Here is an 8733-nt window from a genome sequence, read left to right on the forward strand (position 1 = left end):
TGATTGAGATCAGACCATGCAGAAGACTTCTGCTGCCCAGGTTGGAGGCTGTCTTGGGCCTGGATTCAGAGCTTGCTGGAGACAAGACAGAATTTTCCAAAGCAAGGAAAGTTGGAACAGCTTGCCTCAGGGGAATTCCTGCTCTTACTTGGTTCAGATGTCCGTGGCCAACGAAGCCTTCAGGGCTGGCTTGCAGAAGCCTGGGAAAAGCTACAGGAATGAAATGAATCCAAAGATTGTTTGACATTATTTTTATCAACTCCTTTTCATTTACTTTCCCAGAAAAACTTTTGAAACCCTGTTTTATTATGAAAATATTCAAACATTCACAAAACTAGAGAAAATACCTATTCCTAGATTCAACAGTGATCAACATAATGCCATATTTCCTTCATCTTTCATTCTTCCTCCTTTTCTCCCTCCCTTTTTCTCTCTGCCCTTCCTTTCTCTCTCTTTTGTTTTTTCTTTTGGCTGTGGTTTTTTTTTTTTTGAGACGAGTCTTGCTCTGTCACCCAGGCTGGAGTGCAGTGGTGAAATCTTGGCTCACTGCAAGCTCCGCCTCCCGGGTTCATGCCATTCTCGGGCCTCAGCCTGCTGAGTAGCTGGGGCTACAGGCACCCACCACCACACCTGGCCAATTTTTTGTATTTTTAGTAGAGATGGGGTTTCACCGTGTTTGCCAGGATGGTCTCGATCTGTTGACCTTGTGATCCACCCATCTCGGCCTCCCGAAGTGCTGGGATTACAGGCGTGAGCCACCGTACAGACTACTGGCTGTGGTCTCTTTTTTTTTTCGGACAGAGTTTCGCTCTGTCACCCAGGCTGGAGTGCAGTGGCACAATCTTGGCTCACTGCAAGCTCCGCCTCCTGGGTTCAAGCAATTCTCCTGCCTCAGCCTCCCGAGTAGCTGGGACTACAGACGCCCGCCACAGCGCCTGGCAAATTTTTTTTTTTTTATTTGCATTTTTAGTAGAGACGGGGTTTCACCGTGTTAGCCAGGATGGTCTCGATCTCCTGACCTTGTGATCCACATGCCTTGGCCTCCGAAAGTGCTGGGATTACAGGCGTGAGCCACCACACATGGCCGGCTGTAGTCTCTTAAAGGAAATCTCTGTCAATATGTCTTTGTATCCCTAAATACTTCTGTATACAAATCTTAAATATAAGCATATTTTCTTCTAGGACAATACCATTATTACATATAATACAATTGGAAGTAATTCATTGATATTATTTAATACCCAGGATTAAAACTGTATTACATTTACCTAGTTGTCTCAAAACTGTGTTTTTACAGTGGGTTTCTGAATTAGGATTCAAGCCAAGTCTACTCATTACATTTGGTTGTTACATCAACAAAACTTTGATGAGAGCTGCCACAACGACAAGATCTGAAGGATAGGGTTATTATAACTCTGCCTATTCTTGGAGAGTGGACAGCCAGAGGGAGGTAAAGAACAACAGGTCTGGGGATGCACAAGCCAGATAATCCCATCCACAGGTCCCTGATTTGCTCAAAGATATGTGATTTCTTTCATTTTTTATTTTTGCAATAATTCATTCCTGGAGTGGTTCGTTGAAAGTGGACAATGTAAGGGTGAGACACTTCTAGAGTCTGATTTAAATCCAGCCCTTAACTTATTTAACATATGGGTTCATTTGAAACTCACTGATCTATGGCTTCTTATGTCATGTATGTTGAGTGCCCGTTATATGCCAGTGCTGTTTAGAGACAGTACAAAGAATGGCAAGAGAAGCTAGCAAAAAAGTTCTTAATTAGACGGAGGACACAGGCATGCCCTTTCAGTTGCAGGGCGCTGTACAGGGGAGTGGAAAGAAAGTGCCGTGGGTAGGCCGGGCGCGGTGGCTCATGCCTATAATCCCAGCAGTTTGGGAGGCCGAGGCGGGCGGATCACCTGAGGTCCGGAGTTCAAGACCAGCCTGACCAACATGAACAAACCCTGTCTCTACTAAAAATACAAAAGTAGCCAGGCGTGGTGGCACATGCCTGTAATCCCAGCTACTAGGGAGGCTGAGGCAGAAGAATCGCTTGAACCTGGGAGGCGGAGGTTGCGGTGAGCCGAGATCGTGCCATTGCACTCCAGCCTGGGCAGTAAGAGTGAAACTCCGTCTCAAAAAAAAAGAAAAAAGAAAGTGCCGTGGGCACACAAAGGGAAGGGGAAGTGTGATCAGCTCCCCTGGGAGAGGTCAGGAGAGGCTTTCCTGAAGAGGTAATCATGGTAATGCATGAAGAGGTAATGCATGTTAATATTTTCCTGCTAGGGGGAAACGCATTCCAAGCAGTGGGAACAGAATAACCCAAGGCACTAAAACTCTAAAATGCAGCGATGATCTTGAGCAGCAATGTTTCAAGTCACATGATGGGTATTTGCCCCCATGAAAATAATTCAGTTTTATCTACAAAATGTGACTCCAGATTTCAAATAGAGATGAAATCTGAATACTGTTTAGAACACATTTTGACAATGTTACCTTTTAAAAAAATCTGGGTTGTGCACCACTCGTTCTTGCCCTGTCTCCCATCCCTTCCCAGGCCAAACAAACAATATTAGTTTTTTTTAATTTTAGATATTTTTATTTCTCCAAATTTGTTATTTATCAGGTGTGAATGAAATAAAAAATATAATTGAGTACCATCACCATCCTCGTGGAAATGGCTTTAAGAGAAAACTGGTCAGATGAATATTATTGCTTCCCATTTTCTTTTTTTTTTTTTTTCTTTTTTTTTTTTTTTTTTGAGACAGAGTCTCGCTCTGTTGCCCAGGCTGGAGTGCAGTGATGCCATCTCGGCTCACTGCAACCTCCGCCTCCCAGGTTCAAGGGATTCTCCTGCCTCAGCCTCCTGAGTAGCTGGGATTACAGGCGCATGCCACGTGCCTGGCAAATTTGTTGTATTTTTAGTAGAGATGGGGTTTCACCGTGTTAACTAGGTTGGTCTTGATCTCCTGATCTCGTGATCCATCCGCCTCGGCCTCCCAAAGTGCTGGGATTACAGGTGTGAGCCACCGCACCCAACTTGCTTCCCATTTTCAACCAGTAAATAGTTGCTGCTGATAAATTGACAGCCAGGAGTCTGTCAAGAATGCTCAAGATATGTTATATAATACAACATGACTGTTCACAGGGGGGAAAATCCCCGGAAATAACTTATGTATACTTCTTGATTTCATCATACAAGACAAGCACAAAAGCACCACCCATGCCTCTGAGAACACTGGACCATGCACCCTTGAAAAAAGCTTTGCCTCCTTCATCACCAGCGATCTTCCTCCAGCAGTCAAGTGTGCCTGTGTACATGACGTCAGTTCCTTTGCGCCCTGACTGCATCATCATGCGGCAACGAACGGTGTCAAATGAATGGGAAGTCAACCCAGCAATGGCGGTGACAGTCTGAGTGATCATCCAGCTGATGACTATGTGGGTGTTCCTGGGATCCGGAAGCATTCCCTTTGCAGTGTCATAGATACTAAAGTAGGCAGCTTGGTAGATAATAATACCCTGCACAGACACGTTAAAGCCTTAGTACAGGCCCTTAATCCCATCAGTTTTGTAGATCTTAACCAGGCAGTCACCGAGGCCTCAGAATTCCCTTTCAGCTCCAGCTTTACCTACGTCAGCTGCTAGATAGGTATGGGCAAAATCAAGAGGGTACACAAAACACAAGGATGTGGCCCCAGCGGCACCACCTGATGCCAGATTCCCTGCAAAGTAGCTCCCAAACTGGGTCCTCTTGTCCACACCACCCAGGAAGATCTGCTTGTGTTTATCTTTGAAGGCCAAGTTGAGAGCCTGGGTGGGGAAGTATCTGATGACATTGACCAGGTTACGGTGCCAGAAGGACAGGACTCCCTGCTCCTTGAGAATATGGACCATGCAGTCTATAATGCCCTTGTATTGCATATCTGTGGTGATCTGCTTGCTGGCATGCTGTACCTCCAGCAGCAGCTTGACCCTCTCTATGGGCGCTACCCCCATCTTAGAGATGGCTGCTGCCACTCCACCTGCCAGGAAGTCCTTGGTGAAGGACACAGCGGCATCTGTCATGTTGAAAGGAAAGAGGAGGCAGGCGGCAGGCTGCTGCAGGACGGGACTGGGCCGGGAACTGGCTTTGACGCCAGGGCTGCAGGGAAACAATATTAGTTTTTGTCAAATTCCAAAGCTTCATTTTTTTCCTCAGGTCCCTTTATAACTTCCCAATCTCTCTTCCTTGACTGCTCAAGATAAAACCAAAATATAATGCGAAAAATATTTCCATTCTTTTAACAAATAAAAATGCCTAAATCAATTACTTTTTACCTTCATGGTTTTGATAATCTATTCATCATGGGTCAGTGACATTTGATAGAAAAGTGGACTTCCTATCTGGTTTAAAGCCAAATCGAGGTTGTGTCCTGAGGAATTCTTGAAACTCCATGAATAACCCTGATGCCATTAGGGAGGAATGAGATGACTGAGTCTAGTGAGAGTGCTATCACCTGAGCAGTGGGACCCAGCTACTTTGCGCAATCGACTGACAAAGTGGGTGGCCTGGAACTCGGAAAGTGTGCACTCACATTCTCATTCAAGTAGCTCTGCAAGGCTAGGACAGATAGGCATGACTCTCTATGCAATGGGCAGAGGAAATACGTGGTGTGGTGTCAAAGTTCTGCACTTGGGGACTTGTCCTGGCTCACAGCCACCATCAAAGTGATATGAAGTAGGTGACATTTAGAGTGTTTTTTCCTTGTGCTAGGCACTGTTCTAAGCATGCTATTCACAACTCTGTGAAGTGGGTTGTATTATTCTCCTTGTATCAATCAAGATTCTCCAGAGAAACTGAACCAGTAGGATGTATGTGTGTACATATTTATCAGGTTGGTGCAAAAGTAATGGCAATTTTTGCCATTACTTTTGCACCAACTTAATATTATATGTGTGTGTGTGCATGTATATATTTATATGTGTGTATGTGGGTGTGTATATATATATATAGTTCCCTTGAATAAACTCTGCTTTATTCTTTTTTTTTGAGACAGGGTCTCTCTCTGTCGCCCAGGCTGGAGTCCAGTGGTGTGATCATGGCTTACTGCAACCTCTGTCTACCTCCTAAGCTCAAGTGATCCTCCCTACTCAGCCTCCCATATAGCTGGGACCACAGGTGCCTGCCACCACGCCTGGCTAATTTTTTGCATTTTTGGTAGAGATGGGGCTTTACAGTGTTGCCTAGGCTAGTCTTGAACTCCTGAGCTCAAGTAATCCACCCACCTCGGCCTCCCAAAGTGCTGGGATTACAGGCATGAGCCACTGTGTCTGGTTTATTTTTCTTTAACAAAGGTCGCAGATAGTTTTTTTTAACTAAATATATACATATTATATATATATATATATATATATATATACACACACATATGTATATATAAATAACAAGTTGTATTTATTATATATTGATAATATATTATATAAATATATATTCATATGTATAATATATATTAACCACTATTCTGCACCATGGCCTAACTGGATGCAACTTCCTCAACTAAATGTGAGGTTTATATGTATACACATACATATATGTGTGTATATATTATATATATATAAAATATATAATGTTTAAAGAAAAATCTATCTGCAACCTTCGTTAAAGAACAATAATGCAGACTTTATTTAAGGGGACTATAGAGACAGGTATGGGAATTACCAAAGTGGGGTTTTACAGTAGGGGTGAGAAACTGGGCTCAACTCTGAATACAACTAGGAAAAGTGGGAATTTATAGCCAAGGAACAGAGTCAGAATTCCAACCCAGGCTCCGCAGCACATGCCCTTAACCTCCTCCGTGCTGCACCACGGCCTAACTGGATGCAACTTCCTCAACTAAGTGTGAGGTTTATAATGCCTGCCTTTCTCTATTCACAAGATTTCCTGTCCTTAGTTATTTGCTTTTATTCTGTCTCATTCCAAATTGGATTTGCAGAGGCCCTGAGAAACCAACAAGATAATTCCCATAAAAGTATTTTGAAGACTATTAAGGGAACGAAAGGAAATCAGCATTTACTGTGCACCTGTATGTGTCAAACACAAAGCCAGGCACCTTCACAGTGGTCAAATTTAGCACACACAATAAATGAGAATCCTCCATCAACTGAGATTCTTGGAGGGCAGGACTAGACTTTGCTCTCCAAGTATCCTGGATGCTTTTCATCGGGCCTGGAGGAGTGTAGGTGCCCATTAAATGCCTATGAATGAATGGGGTTACTGCCCAGTGATGTAACATGAAGCCAGACAGTTGTTGCTAGGAGCTTCTTGGGTGGGGCAAAGGATTTTATGTGGGATCCAATATCTTCCAGGAGATGAAAGAATGATCCCAGCTCATGTTGCTGTGGAGAGGGAAGGAGGAGTTTTCTCCAGAGAGTGGCTCACTGGGGAAAACATTTGCAGGTGCTCTTGTTAAAATTATCCACTTCTTTTGTGCAACACAATCCCCAGGCTGGAAAACACTGCCTCATATGTCATACGGACTTTATAAAACTTGCTCTTTCTGTAGGAAAGTCTCTCCATTTAATAGACACTGAATTCCTTTAATCCCCAGCCCTGGGAAGTGCCCCCCTGGAGAGAGGTAACATGCATAGGTTTCTGCCCTGCGGCTTGTTCCATATCAGTCCTTCCTCAGATAAACTCAAAGCAACAAAAATAGCCCCTGGCCTAACATGCAAGGGGCTTTGTGTTAGGTGCATGTGTATCAAGGAGTGGTTTGCATGCAGGCAGTGTGCAGGTGGCTATTTCAGTGTTAGTGAAAGATAGCCTGGCAAACATTCAGGTCTGTGTCACCTGAGGCTCTGGGAGGACTGGGACTTTCTGAAGTTCCCAGGAGTTCTCTAAACTTTGGTCTCTTGATCTAAGAGAAATATTCTTCCTGGGTGGTGAAGAGGCATTGGCTTCTATTCCTGTGTCAGGAAGAAAGAGCATGAGGCTTCGGAGTTAACCACACTAGGTTTGGGTCTTGGCTGTGTCATTTTCTATCCGTTTGAGACAAGGCAAGTTACCTCCCTCTCCAGGTCTCAGATTCCATACACATACACAGTCATTCTCTCTCTCTCTCTGTCTGTCTCTCTCTTTCTCTTTCTCTCAACGATAATACATACATCAAAGGGCTGTTTTGAGCATTACCATGAGACAAGATATGTATAGGACCAGCTTGTAGTAGGTACTCAGTACATACTGGGTCTCATTCTTTCCAGAGCCACCACTAGGGATTGTCCCAGTGCATGCAGTGGGGAGCCACTCCTCCCCTGCTGCTGTTTGAATCCAGATGAAATCTAGTTTAAATGGACACCAGGGCATTCTGAGAGGGGAGAGTGTGGTTGAAGGTACAGAAGTTGGGGAGGGTTGCCTGTGGAATGGGTTCTGGGAATTGTAGTAGATGCTGTCAATGTCCCTGCAATATTCCCTTGGCCCATCCTGTTGGTCATGTGTAACTTGATGGAAAGTTTCCATATCATGCCAATGACTTCCTACCTCAAGCACATGCTTCTTTCTGTTTAAAGGTTTTATCTGGCTTCATATGCATGTTCTGCCTGAAAGTGCTGGGAAATTAATGTCTCCAGGAACAATAACCAATGGAGACAGGAGTTGATGGATAAAAATCCCAGCTTTTTGCTCCGTCGTGGGGGACAATTCTGAGCTGTGCTCTGCACAGTTTCTCAGAGGGTCTCCAGTGGGATTGAGCCACAATGGACCATAGCAGCATGCAGTTATTTATATACCCAGTTGCAGAGTTTAACATACCTCTCTGCCCCCTCACTTGCTTCCTGGGAAAAGTACTTGTACTTTGACCTCGAAAAGTACTTGTACACAAATCTTTCTCGGGATCTGCTTTTGCGGGAACCCCAACCAAGAAAGAAACCTGTAGCCCAGTAGCCTTTAGGGATGTAGGCCCTGCTTATCCAACCTGGGCCAGCTCCATGAGAAAGACAGCTTCTTTCTTTCTCACAAACTTCTGCTTCACTTCACAGCTGCAATCAGTTTTGTGAGAGGGGAGGGATTATGGAAAATAACACACTCTCCTTAATTCTCTCCTTTTCCTTGTTCCAGAAACAAGCCAAAAGCATCCCTTACCTTGAAAGAAAGAAACACAAGAAGAGGCCTTGTGCTTTACCAGTCTTGACTGCAATTGTCAGGGTCCACTTATTATTTATGATAATACTTTGTGGGGTTCTTTTTATAAAATATTTTTGCAACTGAAGGATCTCTCCTCTTGGAGTGAGAACTCTCTGCAATGTCTTTTTTCTTGTTTTTTTTTAGACGGAGTCTTATTCTGTTGCCCAGGCTGGGGTGCAGTAGTGCAATCTCAGCTCACTGCAACCTCCGCCTCCTGAGTTCAAGTGATTCTCATGCCTCAGCCTCCTGAGTAGTTGGGATTACAGGCCTCCACCACCATGCCCAGCTAATTTTTGTATTTTTAGTAGAGACGGGGCTTTGCCATGTTGTCCAGTCTGGTCTCGAACTCCTGACCTCAAGTGATCCACTCGCCTTGGCCTTCCAAAGTGATGGGATTACAGGCGTGAGCCACTGCACCCGGCCTGACTCTCTGCAATTTCTTTTTTTTCTTTTCTTTTTTTTGTTTTTGAGACAGAGTCTTGCGCTGCTGCCCAGGCTGGTATGCAGTGGCACAATCTCGGCTCACTGCAACCTCTGCCTCCTGGGTTCAAGCGATTCTCCTGCCTCAGCCCCCCGAG

At 44.5% G+C, this 8733-nt stretch overlaps 1 pseudogene; it reads right to left on the reverse strand.

The window, feature by feature from the left end:
* Positions 1-3095: 3095 nt before the first annotated feature.
* On the reverse strand, positions 3096-4080 carry LOC129040971 (ADP/ATP translocase 2-like; annotated as a pseudogene).
* Between the last annotated feature and the right edge of the window lie 4653 nt (positions 4081-8733).

Source organism: Pongo pygmaeus, chromosome 6 (genome assembly GCF_028885625.2).
Source record: "Pongo pygmaeus isolate AG05252 chromosome 6, NHGRI_mPonPyg2-v2.0_pri, whole genome shotgun sequence".
Taxonomy (NCBI): Eukaryota; Metazoa; Chordata; class Mammalia; order Primates; family Hominidae; genus Pongo; species Pongo pygmaeus.